The sequence below is a fragment of the Rhyacophila brunnea genome, unplaced genomic scaffold (genome assembly GCF_057557595.1).
Source record: "Rhyacophila brunnea isolate RB1 unplaced genomic scaffold, BYU_Rbru_1.0 scaffold_9, whole genome shotgun sequence".
Taxonomy (NCBI): domain Eukaryota; kingdom Metazoa; phylum Arthropoda; class Insecta; order Trichoptera; family Rhyacophilidae; genus Rhyacophila; species Rhyacophila brunnea.
Genome location: NW_028233361.1, coordinates 1,700,897 through 1,721,261, shown reverse-complemented (window position 1 = coordinate 1,721,261; position 20,365 = coordinate 1,700,897). Strand labels below are relative to the sequence as shown.

Below are 20,365 nucleotides of genomic sequence, written 5' to 3'. Positions count from 1 at the left end.
CACTTTTGCAATATTTTCTGAAAACTAGTAAGGACGATTCCTGGGTTCGGAATCCATTTTCTGTGACAGTTAAACCAGTAGGCTTAAGCGCAAGTGACTATGAAAATCTTATTGATTTAATTAGTGGCTTTGATTTGAAGATCAGCCTTGAAATGATTTCTGGACGAGTTTGTCAGAAGAGTACCCCAATTTTTCAAAACAAGCTATTATTGTTTTCATGGCCCCCAGGGCTTTGGCCTGGGGGCACGGGGTCTGGGTGGGCCTGGCGTGACGGGTTATTAAATAAGTAAGATAAACACACATTACAAATTTGCTTTGCCTGCGGCGCTATTATACACCATGACTATAAAATTTGTTAATTTTAAATTATATAATTGAACGATGTAATTTTTGATTGTTGTGTATTGATACTCGACAACTCCATGATGAAAGTAGATGTATTAAAAATAGAAAAAAATAGTTAATAATACACTAAATAAGGGCCCTTAATTTGAGCTGTAACAAAATTTGAAAAATGTTAATGTGAATTATCACACTGCCTTATACATTAGAGATAGGTAGGGGGCCCACCAAAGATCCTAGCCTGAGGGCCCACTTCAGGAAGTGGGGGGCATGATTGTTTTACTTCCGTTTTCTACTACCTATTTATCCGAAGCGGGATTTTCTATTTATGCTGCAGCAAAGTCAAAGTGCAGGAACAGGCTCGACGCCACACCAGATATTAGAATACAACTTACCAATATTGCGCCTGATATCAAGAAGATGCAATTCAAGCACTCAAAATTATCAACGTCATTACCTAAGTGCTTTATTTATTCATATTTTTATGTTTATATCATATAAGCTAAGTGTTCCGTTAAAATTTCCGGGTTTGCGAAGTGTTCCATTACAGAAAAAGTTTGGGAAACCCTGTACTAGGGTATACCTAGGATATATGTAAATAGTTTTATAAGGATTAGTTTATATATTATTACTAGTTGACCCGGCGAACTCCGTACCGCCTCAGAATCAATAAATCTTGTGTTAACTTATTAGCTGATTAAATTCAGTTTTTTATTAAGTTAAAATGAATACTCAAAATTAATTAAGTTCAATAAATGTGCAAAAATCAAATCAAAATGAAAAGTAATTTTTTTTTATCACAAAAACGGTAGTTATTCTAAACAAAAAGACATTATAACGAGTTTCATAAGCAAAAACACAGCATCGATTGAAAATATACTGGTTTTTGCTTTTATCATAATATATATGATTCATCGACATTATTTAAAAATGTATTATGAAAAAACGTAAATGTGTCATTATCTCAAAATGTGACTTGGGCAAATAGCTGCCTTTTTGCTTATGGGGGCAGTATAGCCTGTCCGGTGTATACAATTTTGAGTAATTGAGCGGCACATGTCAATGGCTCCCGCCTGGATTACATTAATTGGTAATGACTAATGTACCAAAATGTTATTTTGGATAAACATCGATTCGGCTGTGTTTGTTGAATTAATATCCCTCGATGTATTATTAAAAAGAATATGTAATGAATCATAAATTGCGTCCGAATTATATCTTAATATGTACTAAAATATTTGATATTCAACTACAGTGATTTGTTCTTCATGATTTATGGACTTCTTGGAGTACAGGTATAGCTGATGACATGAAACTCTTCATGGAAGTTGTCACCTTGGACGATTGTTATCAACGCCAACTTGATATAGATAATATAATATTAAATTATTAGATTGAGGCAGGCGCAACAAACTGGACTTCAATATTGAAAAATGCAATATTTAATCATTTACTAGAGCAGGGGACGGCAACCTTATTGCCACGAAGGGCGCAATACAAATTTTGAACATAGCCGGGGACGCATAATATATACATATACTTTTTTTAAAGCTGAGAACTATTAAAAATCCCAATCGAACTTAAAATCTTGGTTTAATCCCGAAAATCTCAGAAATGTGCATTATTAATAATATGTATGTAGTTCTATAAATGATACACCATAATATTAATCAATCGATTAATATTAATGAGCAGGGCTCGAAATGGAACGGAATGCACCGGAGCGCCGTTCCGGCTCGTGAAATTTGTAAAATTATCGCTCCGTCTCGTCTGAGCTAGATAGGCCATAGAATAGAAAATCTGGCACACTTATTTCCATAAAATACACATACGATTTGATGACTATGTAAATATCTTCAGAAAATTTGTCGAGCGCTCCGGTTCGTAAACTTTTCCATTTCGAGCGCTGTTAATGAGAAGATCACGAAAGAAAGAAGAGAAGATAAGAAGAGAGAACATTATCGACATAAATCAAGACAAAAATACATAACTAATATTTCAAGCTTTGAAATAAAAAATACAAATAGGTACTAAAACAGTTAAACAATAAACCTCGATTCAAATTTTCAACATTATTATAATTTTTAATTTTATAATAAATTATAATATATAATAAATTTTTAATATTCTAAAACGGGTGTTATATTTAAATGTACAAACATTTATATTTATATACGATTACATGCTATGAAAAAAAATTTAATGGACACTTGGCACTGTAAATCTTCAGCTAACTTATTATTATAGTCACGTACCTACATAATTAGAATTACCTGTCCTTAAGCAATTATCCAAGTGAGGGTCTGTGAGTCTTGATCGATATTTTGATTTTAAGTATAGGTATCATGTTAGAAAACAGACACTCGCAAGAATATGCACATAGCACAGTATCAAGATCTCACCAACGGTTCTAATAACACAAATTCCTCAAATCTAAAAGAAAATTCTTCTATGAGAATATTCATAATCTTTATACCTATATAACGTACAAGTAGAGTTTTCTTCTCTCAAATTTTCAATAATTGTTTAAGATTTGGGAAATGTGATAATGATTTTTTTATTAGATGATCTTGAGGGCGCATCAATTATTCTCCGAGGGCGCACTGGCGCCGCGTTGCCGACCCCTGTACTAGAACCTCGCGAGTATTATTTTTTCAATATCCGTTGCATGGCAGAAGTCTTTCGCAAATACCATCTGTATGGGATTTTGGTATTACGTTTGAAGGTAAGCTGTCATTTAGTGGCCATACGGATATAATTTGTAAAAAGCTGCTACAAAATGTTGGGCTTTGTCTTATGTACTTCCCGGGTTTTTTCGGATGTTACTGTATTAAAAATCTTTTATAATTCTTTAGTTAGTAGCCAGCTTGAGAGTGAGCCGATTTTTTGGGCCCCGCATCAGTTGAAATACGACCTGATGGTAGAGTAAGTTCAAAAGAAATTTTTGACACTCCTTTATTTAGGGTAATATGGATACTATCCGTGGCTTTATCCAACTGGCTTTCTCTTAGATATGCTTACACACTTTAGTTTAAGCACTAGAAGATATGTTTATTTGGCCACATATTTTTTGCGACTTAAACCGGCGTAAATGAGAACTCTGCCATTCCTGGTAGTATTGACCTGTGTGTCCTTGATATCTTAGAAATAGGGAGCATCAGTTGGTTGTTCTCCCAAGGTGCAAAACTAACATACCATTGGGTGATGCCAATTGGGAGAGAATTAACTCTGTTCAATCGTATCGCTTTGGATGTTGATATATTCCGACACACAAACAGTGTTGATTTATACTGTTTTTATAATACCTACTGCATATAGTTCTTTCTTCTGTATACTGTTTTAATACCATTTCTTTGTTTTTAAATGTCATGTGAACGTCTTAAATTTATAATTTGTAAAGTTCACTATATGTAAAAAAAAAAAAAAAATTTGAATATATGTAATGAAGTAATATTTCCATGATTTTAAAATTCTAATTATGTTATTCCTTGTATAAGTACCTTTATGTCTTTCACTTTCCCAAATCCCTGCATATCGCTAAGTGTCATACGTGAGGGGTGGAGCTGAACTATGGAGAAGGCCATCGCCATCTTCAGATACAATAGATAGTAAGATTCGGCGGTGAGAAGGCTCAATCGAGACATCTAGATCGTCAGCACTGCGATCCTCAGTCAAGGTGTCCTGAAAAAGAAATCGAACACACTCAATAACAAGCGTTGAGGGTGGAATAATGTGCGTCAGATAGGTCTCATTACACCATGCTGAATACTCCTTTCAGCCAGAACGATGGCCGATTATTCTACGCCTCATCCTATGAGCTCGGGTAAGCAAACACTAGTAAAGTATTTAAGCTAGGTTAAATGAATAAAATTAAATTAAACAAATCTGAGCAAGACAGGTCTGAAAAAAAGACTACAGTGTATAAATAAACATATGAGACACTTTACCCAATGAACGCAGAAACTGACTTTGTTCAACTTGTACGCACGAGGAGTTATTTTGTAGGAAATTTGTTTTGAATTTCATTTGCCAGGTAATTACATATACATTTTTATTCTAAAATCATTCTTCTTGTGACATCTGTTGATTCTTGGCCAAAATTTTCATTCTATCCAAATAAAAAAAATATTTTTTTGGAGTGTTTCTCGGATAAGCAAAAAACACACATTACAGAGGTTTCATATTTTCTGTGTTGCTATTCAGTGCGTGAGCGCCGATGATATTTTACTGACGCACTTTTAAATACTTATATGAGTTCGCAATATAATATCTTGTATTGCTTTTTGTCGATTGATTGTTTTGAATAATCAAGTTGTTAAATAAAATATTGGAAAACATTCAATTGACCGTAGATATATTATAATTTACAAAATTATTTGACTAAGTGAATTGATCGACACAAAGAGTTTGTAGTTTTGGAGGCTCGAGAGAAAATTCATTATCACAAGCATACCGCATAAGCCGAAATTTGATGGTTTTGACAGAAGATATTATATTATATAATAGTAGTCAGAGCGACGCCCAGCGAGAGAAAACGATGCAATAGGCTTCATGTAAGACCAGTCGGAAATAATAACAGTAACAATTTACTGGCACCAATAGTGTGTAAATTCAACTATCGTGATAATAACTGTTCACACATAAAAATGCTGTCTCGCCAATCTCATTCTTTAAGCGTGAGTGAGACGCGTTTTTGTCATTTTATGATGGTATTTGACTGGTTGTGAAAAATTGGAAAAGTCAAAATGCTTTGAGTAGTTTGTATTTTTTCGTTTTAATGCACAGATGCAGATACCGCATAAGTTCCAAACGTCGCGTGAATATTCAGAAGCTGCTGAACATTTTTGATACATGTATGCAATCTTGCTATTTACACGATAGTACATGTTAACACATGCATTTTCTTGTTATGGCCGCGATAATAATATGTAGTCAGCACGTCAGCTGAATGCAGAACTATTCTAACTTACATTTGAAAATTTTGAGAGAGTTTTTTGAAACAACTTACTGAAATTATTTATTATCTTATTGGATAAATGGATGCATCATATTTTAGTAGGATTATTGATGAAAAAAATGGTGCATACACTTGTCCATATAAATAATAAATAACTGAAGTAGGCTGTTTCAAAAAACTCTTCTATAACTTTCAAATGTGAGTTTACGAGCAGTAAATCCATGCACATGTAATACTTTTTTAAATTAATTAGTGCACAGTAGAAGCAATCTCAATCTGTACAATTCAAAGGTTAAGTTTTTCCACTTGACTATAATAGGAGCATTAAATTCTATTGGCCGTAATAATAATATAATGAAATAAAGGTAGATTACATAGTTACATATTTTTTAGGTTTTTAAAATAGATATTAAATTTCAATCGATTCGAGTGATGAAATGGGAGAAGTGATACATGAATACTACGATGAATCTGATAATCGCTCACAATATCCCGGTGATGGTGAACCTATGGCAGGCAAATATTTTATTTTGAAGGAGAAAAAATACTTACCTAAGCTAATTTAAAATATATTTTTTTTACAAAAAAGTTTACGAATAAATATATCTGGTATTAAAAAATAATGACGACATAGCCATGTGTGCGTATTTTCTTCGGTTTTTAATATTATTTATACCAATAATAATTACCAATCGATGTGCCGATTGACGAAATTCATGCAAAATGACGAATCGCATTGTATAAAAAATAACAGGCAAATAAATATTCTTCAAGAATAAGCATTACGTTTAAGTTAAATATAATCACATAGGTAGGTCCTTTGGCTTTATGCGACACACATAATATTATGACATTAAGCTCATCCGGCGGCGGAGTAAATCGCACTGCAAATCTCTAATTTTGATCAATTTACAATCTAGCGAGAGGGTGCCATCTGATCGGTGTAATTTTGGTGGCAATTTGTGCACAAAGAACCAATCTAAGTAATACAGTAATGAACAATTTCATTGTTACCCACAAAAATGTCTGCACCAAATTGGAAACAAATACTTGGTGGAGCTAGAAGTAGCAATTCTGGCAGACATTTTCACAATTGGTGAACCGAAGTACTTCAACGTTTCATTGAATGTTTTGATGAAATCTTAATATTTTCAGGTAACCAACAAGTCAATGTAGCCAACAAACTTTGTTATCATTGGAGGTTATATTTGTTATCGGTTACAATAATTATTAGATACATCTGATGTTTGCCATAGTGACACTTGGGCAGTGAAGAAGAATGCATGCATTTTATTTAATTAAAATTTTTTACGATTTTTTTTGTTTATCGTAAGAGCGAATGGTTGAAAGTCGAGAACTCATTATATATTATATATTATGTATAATATGTACACCTATATATAAAGAATCTGTGAATTCTGAAATTATATTATTGAAAATTGATTATGAAAGGGATTTTTATGGGTCTTAAATATTATTTATACACTTAAGTACCGAAATAATTACACTTAATCACAGAATTGTGCAATCAAGGTAATTTTATAAAAGCCGAAAGAGATAACTGATTGGTATCGATAACCGTACGAAGCCAGACACACTGTTAAAAAAAAAAAAAAAGGGACAAAAGAAACAATCTAAGGTGGGGATATTAGAAACATGTTTCTATTGTCCCCGCGGTGCATATTTTTATTATTGTTTATTTAAATTTTAATACTGTATGTATTTATTTTATTTTAGAATGCCACAAAAACAAAAAAATGACAGTTAAAAGTGACAGCGAAAAAGAGGATTGCGTATTTTTGGTTTACTTAGAATCATTCAGTGCCAGTCAACCTGGGAAGGATGGGTCCAGTGCATCGATGTCATGGTTGGTCACACGAGGCATGCACTCAACAAAGATTTAACTATACATGTCACAATTGCTTATCAGAATAATTTTTTACTGCTACTTATACTTTACTATTACTTTTTAGCCTCGTTACTGTTACTTACCAACTAGCTACTTACTTTAATATGTATTACTCATTGTGTTGTTACAATATTTTTTTAATTTTTTCAATGTTTACTTTAATTTACAGCAAAATCTAATTAAATAAATCTGTTTTCTTATTATTAGCAAGCACTAAAGACGCCATAGAATCTAAGTACTGTTTCAATCATCCCCAGTATGTTTCAATTATTGTCCCAGGCACGGGGACAATTGAAACACGTTCCCAATCTTCATTGTTTTTGTAATATCTCTTTGATGCTTGGTTGTAGACCATATATAAAAATAAACACAGAAACTAGAATGGATGTGACATCAAAGAGTTTAGACTGTGGAGAGTGAACATGTCGTCATTTTCGTACGAAGACGTATGAAGCAATACCAAACAGAAAAAAAAGTCTGTTGGCATTACTGTAAGCTGCTACTTCACTATCGTTTGCTTTTGTGTTGTAAAAAAACATGGCGGATATTGTTATTGTATTTTACAAAGATTTCAGATGTTATTCGGCTAAAAAAATGTTTTTAATGGAAGAATACAAAGGAGTAACAGAATTTCGGAACAATATATGCATATTATTAATTATACATTGATAGTTTTTCCTAAAACATCATTTACAATAACAATTATGTCAAACGTCAAAATGTTTACTCTCCAATGTCATGTGCCAGGGCCGCACTCGTAATATTATTTTGATCCCAAAATATAAGATTTGTTTTTCAAAGTAAAAAATATTAGTACTTACTAGTTAATGACATACATTATTTAGATAAATTTATAATAGTTTTCAGAGTTAAATATATTTTGCCCTGCACCAAAGCGGAGGCATTCGTGTGCATCCAAAATTTAATTTAGAATATTTAAATAATAAACTTTTAAACTATTTTGTTAATAGCAACTGTATTTTTAGAGAATTAGATAATCACATGTATGATACTTCGCCATTAACAAACCACATTACAAATTTAATGAAACTAGTTTCAAAAAAATATTTAGAAATATCATTTAGCAAAAAATGCAGAGAAACAATCAACCATATTACACAATATTTTAATAGATTAATTATACTTAGGAATCAATAGCTTTTCAAAATATTATTTTCTCAACATTGACTTTCATACATTATATTTCAAATAAAAACATTTTCGTTTTAAATAATGGATTTTTTTGTATGAATCCATATTATATATGCAGGGCTTCACTGATAATATTATGTTAAATAGATAAAATATTGTAATTAACTATATAACAAATTTTCAACATACCTACCTATATTTTGTGTCTAATAGGTTTATATAAACAAATAATTTTATACACACTATGTCAAAAACGAACTCTAAACGAAGCTATTAACTGATTTGTGTTTAATTTTTCAAAACATTGTGTTTTTTGTGTTATTAAAAATAAAATACTTACTTACATTTGCAATATTCTTTCTTACCCTGAATCCTAATAAAGTTTTTATTGCGGGAACTTTTATAATGAAAATACGTTTATCATCAATTGGTTGTAAGCTTGTGTTGATAAAAAAAAATACTCAGTGGGGCGTTTTTATGTCCGAGTATGGCCCATTTGCAGCAAAGTGTACCTAATTTCAGAGAAATAGAATTTTCTCTCACAAAACGAGTACACACTGACATTTGTGTGCTACCTCTGTGGGAGGAGTCCAATCTCTTTGTGTGACATCAATATCTTACTTAAAATTATTGAAGTTTGAAATATGTAAGGAGAAAAAAATTCTAAAACCCATAGTGTTTCAATTGTCCTCGGTCTCCCCTCCCCATATATTTTATTTTTACAATGTTTGATCCTAAAAACAGATTTTTGTTTTTACAAGGAATGGATGTTAACCACATGCTCAATGTATTATATAAATAGTCATATATATAGTATATGTACATAGTCAATTTGAAATACAGTCGTACTCGGTTATTACGATCATGGAAATAGCGAGATCTCGGATGTAATGAGGAAACATTCGTTGACATTTTAGTTTACGATTTTCTCCATATATTTATTCACTTTTATAACGAGCTTCTTCTCGGGTATACCGAGCAAAACTGTGTGTCAATCATTTAAAAACAAAATTTTCGACCGTAAGCAATAAAATCCGACAGGGCAGTTAATTAGACCGATGCCACCGGGATCTGATTACGTTTATGACACTAGTTAACTCATTTAGTGCTAACACCGCGACTGGCGGGGATTTTTACGATGGTTTTCAGATTTTTTATATTCTATGCTTAAATAGAACATGGCACAAAAAATGTTATACAATGATATAATGAGTAATGCTTATAACGAGCAAATTTTGTCGGTCCCATCTTCCTCGTAATAAACAAGTTTGACTGTATAAAAAACACTTTTTTAATAAACTCAACAACATAACTAAATAATGTAGTCTCCTTTGAAGAGAAATGAGCTTAAGCTGATACTGAGGCTAAAAGCAGGACACACAATGGGTATAAGATTTGATGTCCTCATGGGAAGAAGCGATTTGCAGCTCTGCGATGAATGTGATGTTTTGGAAGACATTGTACAAATAGCAGTAAAATGCTCTAAATATGAACGACAAAGAGTACAGCTGTGAATTGCGGATGTCTTTCAGAATGTCGACGAATTAAAAGGTGTCCTGGCGGTGGATAGGACGGCAGAGCTTGGCAAAATCCTTATGTTCTTTAACAGAAATGGAGTGAGGGCCTGATCGGCGGATCCTCTTCTAGATGAGAAGAGGCGATATGACAGCGAGTCGTAGTCAAAGCCTCGATAAAATCATAAAAAAATAAAAATAAAAGTAATATTATGTATAACTTTGCAATAAACCGAAAAAACAACATTAATTCTATTCTGTGTGGTAAAAAAGAATTTATTTATGTATATACATGGTTTACCTAGCTAGGCCTGTCTGCACTTATTATATAAAATTTGTCGATAACTTTCAAATAATCTGATTGTACGTATGTGATTCAACTCATTATGACGATTCCTGGCACTTACTATCCCAGTGTGGGGTAAATTTTTTTTTATTAAAAATCAATCACAATATATCGAATTCGCACTTGCCGGGTCGCTATGAACTAAAGTTAGCTGTACATGTCATTTCCATTCAATCCGATGTGGACATTATGAAATTGCAGTCACTATAATTAATTGATATGTTATAAAATGAACATTAATCATTAAGCTAACTAGGTATCTCTTGAAAATGAACTGCGAAAAAATGTAATATTTCTGAAAACCCGCACCCGCGCCAGATGAATCATTTTAGGAGTTTGTCTAGATAAAAAAATCCCAATTTGACATAGATCACAGCTAGTTTTGATATTGGATAGTAGGTCACAGCTTTTTAAAAGTTAGACATGCCCGGTATACAGGATTCCATAAACTTGAAAGTAAACGTAGTCCAAACTGTATTGCACCGCCGGATGTCTCTATACCAGTGGTTCTCATGTGTGGCCCTGGCCGCATGCGGCTACCAGCGCTTTACAGAATAATATTTCAAAAATTTATTTATAAAATTACGAAATTGGTTGAATACACATGACTTAATAATGTACATCCATAATGTGTTTTTGTGATGAGATCATGTGTGAAATAGTCTTTTCTGAGAATAAAGTCAATTCAAAGAATTGGCAACAATTCATCGCCAATACAGCAAGAACACTTATCTTCAATTTTGCAAATTTTACAGGAGACAAAAAACGAGTGTTCTAAAAAATTATAAAACTTGTTTCTTTCTTTGGAAGATTTGTTTATAAAATATTTTTATACAATTCTGACTCTTTATGTGTAATTGCAAATATGAAAATGTAGATATTGGTTATTGTTATAATTAAAAATGCAGATACATGCTGTTGCAGATGTCAGTATGGTACAAAGAATTTAATAATATTATAATCATTCTGTCTTCGTGTAATTTTAAATGGCACTTTTCTTTCTTTGTTGTAAGGTGCTGTGATGGGTTTCTGTAAATCATTATATTTGGATAATGCAATTTCAATTTTTTCATTGTATAGTTTTGGTACCTTTCTTTCCAGATAAAATCGATTGTGCTTTGGTCTCCTTGGTAAAGTGGCATAACCATAACTTGGACAATATCTTTTCTTAAGTAGTGCTCTCTTAGGTATAATAGGTCTTTGACTTCTGATTCATTTTTAAATCGGTCAGGTCGAATTGAATCATAAAATTGAAGTTTATTATCAGCATGATTGTAAAAGAAATCATTTTGTATTAGCAATGGAATCATAAGAAAAAGCATGCACTCTTAACTTCTTTTGTAAACCTGACATAGTCTGAAGGCAAGTAAACTTCTTTGTTTTTTATTTTCCTTTCAATTGTGCTGTGAGCATTGTCACATTCCATCTGCGTGTGACCTTTGATCAAAAGTTTTTGTTCAATTTTTATATGGTTTTGCACAGCAAAATTCAGCAGAGCGTTCGACAGAACAGAATTGCGATTCTGATAACCGCAGCCAATGACATATTAAATGGACAACTCACTTCATACCGGCGCGCACGAGAAATTGTGCATGAAAGTCATTCACAGATGTATAGGTAGATGTCACGTGACCATATGACATATCCATTTCCATTATGCGATACAAGCTTCGAGAATTTATAGTAATATAACCTTTATTGTAATGGCGTATTAGTGTCATGACTCATGGCGTTAGAAACAGATTCTCGGTTACTTACGACTTCTCGGAGATTAGACGCAAGTGAGCCCAGCGCATCAAAGGCGACTGTCCAATGGTTTCTGTCATTCAATTGCATCGAATAAACATTATCTTAAAATGGCATTTTATAAATAATAAATAATACTAACACATGAAAAGTGATATCCCATCTTTCTTGGAGTGTTTAGTAGATTTTTTTTACAATTTTTAACTAGGCACATTGGCATTTTGTAACACAATAATAACGGTGGAGTCGAAACCTGACAGTCAGAAATTTTGTATGGGCAGACCCAGCGGTGTCGCCAGACCGCTTGCAAGCAGAATGTTCATTTGAGCGTAGGATACCGATATTAAAATATGAATTTCGCCATCCGGCAGACCCGACACAAAGTGAGTGTCATTTTATTTTCTAGATGCTTCGTCCATATTAATGTCATTGACCGCAGCCATCAGAATATATTATTATCGGTAACTTCTGCTCAATACAGTGTGATTTGAAGTATAAAATTATAATGGAGACAAAACATGGAGCTGTTACATCACCTTCACCTTCATCCAAACAATAGTTAGAGCACTGAGCTGTTGCCAAATTAATGATGGTAAAATTGTGACATTTTAATCACATTGAATAATATAATGGACTTGGTTGTAATTTTGGTCATAAATGCACAGCTTGCATGTCCATAGTCAGAACAATGCTATTATCATCTAATGCACTTTTTTTGTCAGAATCTTTCTCTGATCAAGCTCTATCCTAGTCAATTATATGAGTTCTGTAAACATTTTCATCGGCCTGTCTAACTTTATGTGAAAAGCATAAGTCACAGTGATCCTTTCGTGGAATAAGTATGGAAATGTTATTGTCATGAAATATTTTGTTAAATAGTGAAACACTTACAGGTTTAGTATTTTCTTCAAAGCACTAAAGATTATATACTTGAGTCGTATAGTTCCTATATACGATAAATCCACTTTTAGTCATAATGATGACATTTTTTTCTACTGGCAGCGCTCCACAATAATAAAATGTTGATCAGTTCTTAACGGCGATAAATTCAGATGAAAAGAGAGTTTCAAAATCACGATGAATTCCTATCGGCGATAAGTCCACGGTGCGGTTTGTTCCAAAGACCGATGAGTCCATGCGACCTTGTAGACAGCCAATTATCATCGAGCATTTGCAAAAATAAACATGGCCGTTGTAGCAGTTCACGTTATCAAAAGTGTCCCAAGTTTTTAGTAGAAATACAACAAAATAATGTCTGATCTTACTCAGAATGTTGCTAAAGTGGAAGGAAATACATCAAGTAAACGAGTCATCAATTAGGAATTATGGAAAAAGAACGTGGATCATCGAGAAAGGTATTTTAAATACGACTATTTTGCATTAAATGTTGGGAAATACTGGGTGATTGAGAATTTCTCTCGAATTAAACAATTGTTTTCATTTTAGTTATTTCCGTACTTTTTTGTAATGGTTCTACCTGAACAAAATAAAATCTGTGTGATTGTAAACTTCCCTCGTTTTAAATAATAGTTTTTTAATAAGGTTTATTTTATAAAAAAAATTTCTGTTAAAAATTACTCGGCCTACGTTTATTTAAAAAAACATATTGTGATCAGATTATTGATCGTAAATAAATGTCATTATTTTATACATAATAGGTACATTTGTGTAAAAGTGTATGTTGTTTTTTCAATGTATGCTTGATCCAGTGCAATGTCCCAATGGGTTGGGCGAATGGCTAATAACTATTCCTCGAATAAAAGGGTCTGTTAATATAACCTTCACTCTGTGGAGGTTCATATGCTCTGCTTAGGAGCGAAGACGGTAATTAACTTTTTTTTACATTTGTGTATCTTTTCTACTTACCTACCTAAAAAAGTTACATTAAAGTTACCTAACCATGTTAATATATTTTTGATTTAATTTTAATAATCACTTGTTTATTAGATGAAGAGAAGACAAAACTTATGTTCGATTCGTTCTAATGTATTACGTTTTATGATAATAAATAAATTTAAAAAAATACAATTTTTATTTTACTGACAATAATTCTCACATCACCAATGATTGAAACCATTCTAACAAATTATTTTTGTATTTATTGAAATAATAATTGTTTTTTATTTACCCTATACTTGCCAACCACTTTTCGCTAGTGTTGAGAAACAAAGACCGATAAGTCACACCTACTGGGTTCCTAAATACGATAAATTTGACAGATAATTTCAAATGCCGATAAGTCCATCACTGTTTTGTTAATATCCCCTTTATTGCTACGAAAATGATTAATTTTATTGTGAATATTTGTATAAAAACAACAAACCACCATAAAATAAATTCAATCATAGGTTTTCATAAGAAGAAGTAGTATTAAATGAAAATATTTAGTTTGCCAACATTTTATCAAAGTGGACTTATCATATATAGGAACTACACGACTCACTTCACATAAAGATTTGAGGTTGCCTTCTTAATACATTTTGCTGCTTTCTTTCCGACAATAATGAGAAGGCAGTTTTGGCAATCGATCCAGCCATTGAGATAAATGCATTCGTCTTTCATTACCATTTGAATATATCGAGCCATAATCGGCAGAACACCGTAAGCGACAATTTAAAATTTTAAAGAAGGTTTTTATTAAATTACTTCCGTAATTAGTTCCAAAAATGAATTCTGTTAATGTGGTTAATAATAATTGGTTACTGCCTATACTGAAATTATAATACAATTGCATTAGTGCTTTTAGTTTTCAAGATAGTGGCGGTAATGATGTTTTGCCTATGTCTATGACGCGATACTCTTTCCAGACACGTCGCTTACGCTATTTGGCATAGTTGTTTTTATTTAAATAAATTTGATGCTAATTATCATGACAGGGCATTAATAATTAAGTATTATAATAAATAACATAAGTACCCATTTATTTTACGAAAGGGGGCTAAGGGGGCTTTGTTAAATAGATTAAAAATACTTGGGCTTTTTAAATTAATATTTTTGCTTGTAGGTACTTAACCACATATAGGTAAAATAAAAATAAATGATAGGTATTTTTAAGGTTTCGCTTATATTATTATTAGGTACTGTTATTTTTCAAAATGAAATAGGTACGTATCTACTCGTACATAATTAAATATAGGGACCTACTAGTTATGATAAAATAAAATTGTAATTAACTATTCAGATTTACAAAAAAAATGTTGTCCCACATTTTCAAGCAGTAATCGCTGTATTATCCTCATTCACATCTGTCTGCTCGGATTCCGGTAAAGTACCTTCCACTGATAATCCACGTGGCAGTTTCATAAGCTTATCCGTCATTCTCTGAGGGATATTACCTTTAACACAGAGACTTTTAAGATCGTTATACTCGATCTCCGATATTGGTGATTTAGCACTATACAGCAAGGGTGGCTGTGCTTAAAGTATCACGGCACTTGATCGGAATCTGATGACATTTTCTAGGTCTAACAGTTTAGTCCTACTGTCACCAGAGTATGTACAATATTTGGTAAGTTTTTTAAATTATGCCTTTCGTAATTCACAAAATTTAATTTTGAACTTTGAAGGAATACAAGTAGCAGCGAAAGATTTCCAGTTACGAAATTCTGCATATGACATGATGACCTAGCGTTAGAAATGATGGTGAGTCATTCTGATAGCGCCCAAACTACTCTGAATATAAATGACTCAATTATTGTCGAATGAATGGAATCGACCGGCATCGTAGTACGACCTGGTGATAGAAAATGTATTTCTATTAATTCAATGAAAGTTGAATTTTTCATAAAATAAGATAGTCTAACAGTTTAGTCCTACTGTCACCAGAGTATGTACAATATTTGGTAAGTTTTTTAAATTATGCCTTTCGTAATTCACAAAATTTAATTTTGAACTTTGAAGGAATACAAGTAGCAGCGAAAGATTTCCAGTTACGAAATTCTGCATATGACATGATGACCTAGCGTTAGAAATGATGGTGAGTCATTCTGATAGCGCCCAAACTACTCTGAATATAAATGACTCAATTATTGTCGAATGAATGGAATCGACCGGCATCGTAGTACGACCTGGTGATAGAAAATGTATTTCTATTAATTCAATGAAAGTTGAATTTTTCATAAAATAAGATAGTCTAACAGTTTAGTCCTACTGTCACCAGAGTATGTACAATATTTGGTAAGTTTTTTAAATTATGCCTTTCGTAATTCACAAAATTTAATTTTGAACTTTGAAAGAATACAAGTAGCAGCGAAAGATTTCCAGTTACAGAATTCTGCATATGACATGATGACCTAGCGTTGGAAATGATGGTGGGTCATTCTGATAGCGCCCAAACTACTTTGAATATAATTGACTCAATTATTGTCGCATGAATGGAATCGACCGGCATTGTAGTACGACCTGGTAATAGAAAATGTATTTCTATCAATTCAATGAAAGTTGAATTTTTCATAAAATAAGATAGCATAGCCAGTGTTGCCCGGTTCTTATTCTGACCAATCACAGTATAATAAATCCTTGGTTTTTCCCCGCTTTGTCAATCCTGTCTAAAAATTTGTGCATGATTGCGGAGATCTCATTACTGCCACGCTTACCATCAGTTTTGCCCCAAAACAAGCAGTATCCATTATTTGTTCCACTTTTGTGGACTACTTTCATTATAGTATCTATGCATATTTTCGACTATAATATAAATTTACGGATTCATCACCGTGGGGAGTGTTTAGCACCTTCTCGAGGTCAAAACTTGCGGACAAAACATCATTGTGATTTTTACTTTTGGAGAGATCATTAAGGAACATCTCCTTGCATTTATCCTTTACGGAAGGTGACATTTCTAAGTATCCGTTTCAATTAGCCGAAGTCTCTCATCACCAGACATATTTTTTACTTTCTCGCAAAAAGAACACTATTATCTTTTTTGGTAGATGAAAACCCAAGTTGAACTTACTGTCTATTAAGGGGGGACATGCTCGTCGAAGGTCAAAATTGACTTTTTATTGTATTTTCAAACCATGATCCTGGACACTCCTTAAACGTTGTAGATAATCTATTTATATAATTTTGAAGCCTTATTATCCTTTATAGTTATTTTAAACATTTGATGACTGCATAAAGTATTTTTGTTACATAAAATAGTATTCTTTTAAACCTCTCGCTCTAATGTTTTAGAATATAGTCATATTTCGGTACATAACTGTGCAGTGGTGTTAAGATTTTTTACATTTATTAATTTTTAAACGCATTTATAAAACCATTAGTATAATTTATTATAAGATAATTTTTGTAAAATATTCACGATAAAAAATTATATTGATAATCTCTGTGATCCCAAATTTGACAAGAATTAGGCATTTTATTATTCAAAAAATGGGCAAGATTAACACATTTGAAGATGATTCTAAAGATACTTATTATAAATTATGTCTTTGAGCATTCAAGTGTGATAAACATCTTATGAATAATGATTGCTTTATAATAATTATTGACCTAAGAATAAGGTAGTGTTTTTTTGAAATACGCCATTTCTTTTTTCATTCCCTAGTGGTTAAGCTACAACATACGGCCTGTTTGAACATGTACCTAACCGAATTTTTTTTTATTTTTTTTTAAACGGTACATGTTCAAACACGCGCGTCAATATCATTTTACTCCCTACTTCAATTATAGTTTGTCAATTTATGGCTACGGCCGGATGTTGTAGCTTATCCACTGGGGAATGACAAAAGAAATGGCGTATTTCAAAAAACACTACCTTATTATTAGGTCAATAATTATTATAAAGCAATCATTATTCATAAGATGTTTATCACACTTGAATGATCAAAGACATAGTTTATAATAAGTATCTTTAGAATCATTTTCAAATGTGTTAATCTTGCCGATTTTTTGAATAATAAAATGCCTAATTCTTGTCAAATTTGGGATCACAGAGATTATCAATATAATTTTTTATCGTGAATATTTTACAAAAATTATCTTATAATAAATTATACTAATGGTTTTATAAATGCGTTTAAAAATTAATAAATGTAAAAAATCTTAACACCACTGCACAGTTATGTACCGAAATATGACTATATTCTAAAACATTAGAGCGAGAGGTTTAAAAGAATACTATTTTATGTAACAAAAATACTTTATGCAGTCATCAAATGTTTAAAATAACTATAAAGGATAATAAGGCTTCAAAATTATATAAATAGATTATCTACAACGTTTAAGGAGTGTCCAGGATCATGGTTTGAAAATACAATAAAAACTCAATTTTGAACTACGACGAGCACGTGGGCCGTTAAATACGTTTCTGAAAATATTCCGACTCACGACATTAGTAGATTCATTCAAAGAATCTAAATTTTCAGTATAAATTTTATATATATTTTTAACATTTAGAAAATCTACAGGAAGATACTATTCTTCGTAGATTATTCCGACAGCAGTGAGATGGAACGGCGGGTAATTATTGTTTAATAAACTCTATTACCAGGTTTATTTTATCTTAGCCTGTTTTATTGGACGGCGCGTGCTTTCCTCTCATATCGGTTTACGCACAACTCACTACCAGAAGGACTACCGAATAAACCGTACCGTAGCTTACACTATCAAATAACGTCGGTTACGATGTTTTGCTCTACTTTATAATGCGATAACAAGTTAAAACGCTAAAAGGCACAGAACCGAAAAAAAATGTCACGCGAATGAGATCGCGCTGTAATATTTTTGTCACTTACGCGCTAGGTGATATTGAACAGTTCTCAGTTTAAAACCCAATTTACCAAAAAGTGTCGCTTACGTTGTTTTGCCGATTAAGGTTTGATATATTACAATGATTAGGATCAGATACACTGTTTATTACTTCTTTGGTATTCCGTAGTTGCTTTTCTTGATCCAGTTATGAACCACCCATTTCCGTAGTCCTAATGTGCATTATTTTTAAATAAATAGATATGTACCCACTAAAATGTTCTAAGGTCTTTTATTAAATGGACTTGTCTATAAGTAAATAAATTGATCCATAAGTAAATAAAATTTAGCTTTAATTTAATCATAACAAAGGTGAAATTCGGTGTGGCCACCAGACGTTTCCATAGAATTGTCAATGTCAATTCGCCCATCCAGAACAAAACAACCATAACTGCTAATTCATAGTTTCGAGAAAATCGCAATTGAAGTTTTTCAACCATTTAAAACACTCTTTTCATATCAATTATCTCAGGTATGAAGATATTTTTTTTTTGTTTCCACAGTAAAATAATGTGCTTGAAACTACTTTCAGCAAAAAAATCTGAAAATATGTTTTTAAAGCCTTATTTTAGCACTTGTGGTCTTTTTACACTAGACATTTTCGTAATGATCTACAATTTTATGCATTTGTGTTGCAATGAAAAATATTTACACTGAGAGGTTGTGTTTATTTTTATAAAAAAATATACATTGGAATGACTTAAATGCTATAACAAAAAATATGTTAATGTATTCAATAATTTTTTTAATATTCTAAATGTAAATAACCAATTTACATAACAAATTCAAATAAAAAGAGTTCCTCTAACAATTTTGTGATTCTGAGTAATGGTGAGTCTGTGGACTCACCATTAGTAAATGGCATCGGAGTAGCTCAGATTAGCAAGTGAGTCTTATTCATCATCATCATGTTCTCTCCCTGGTCGCTCTGCCGCAAGACTATCATAATAATTATGGTACATGTTTGGGATTAGGTTAGACTTGCACAAATCCAACAAATCTTTAAGTTTTGGGTGGATTATCGTATGCCGCAACTAAAATTGGCTCCATTGTCGACCGCCGACTTCTGTGCGTTCGTATGTTGATGGCTGTAAAATTTTGTTCGGCATAATTTAATTTATAAAAAAATTGTAAAAGGTACTTCCTTTCTCACTTGGATCACTTTAATATCCTTCCATAAAACTTTATAACCATCTGTATTCACATTAAAATTAGTCCCCATAACAGTCGATATCGTGAAAAAGTTGAAGAATGATGAGGTTGACAGCTCATGGACAGTGTATGGGTTGCCATTCTTTTTAGGAGTATATTGGGCCGGAATGTAAATTGGACCACATTTCAGATGCCTCTTTTTCTGTTGCTCAATAGTGGAATACATAGAATCACCCTCGTTTTGTATGTGACCCACAACCAAGTATTCGTGGGTAATAGTCGTTATGTCCAAGTTTCCTACAGCATATAGATACATGCTGGCAATTGCTTTATTCTTATTCTGACCAGTGCAATTGTTAGAATAGAAAATTATGTCTTTGCCAGTACTATTTTCATTTAGGTACATCCAAACGCAAGAACTTATTTCATTGGCACCTCTATTAGCCAAAGCTTCATTCCAAAAATGGCATTCACCTTTTTTGTTAATTATATTAAGTATT

At 32.2% G+C, this 20,365-nt stretch overlaps 1 long non-coding RNA gene across 3 annotated transcripts in view; it reads right to left on the bottom strand.

The window, feature by feature from the left end:
• Positions 1-20,365, bottom strand: part of LOC147063159 (uncharacterized) — a 42,894-nt gene that overhangs the window by 1,656 nt on the left and 20,873 nt on the right. For all 3 annotated transcript variants that reach the window (XR_015072066.1, XR_015072065.1, XR_015072067.1), the window contains exon 5: positions 3,843-4,023. This is a non-coding gene — a long non-coding RNA (uncharacterized LOC147063159). The remainder of the gene's footprint in view (positions 1-3,842; positions 4,024-20,365) is intronic.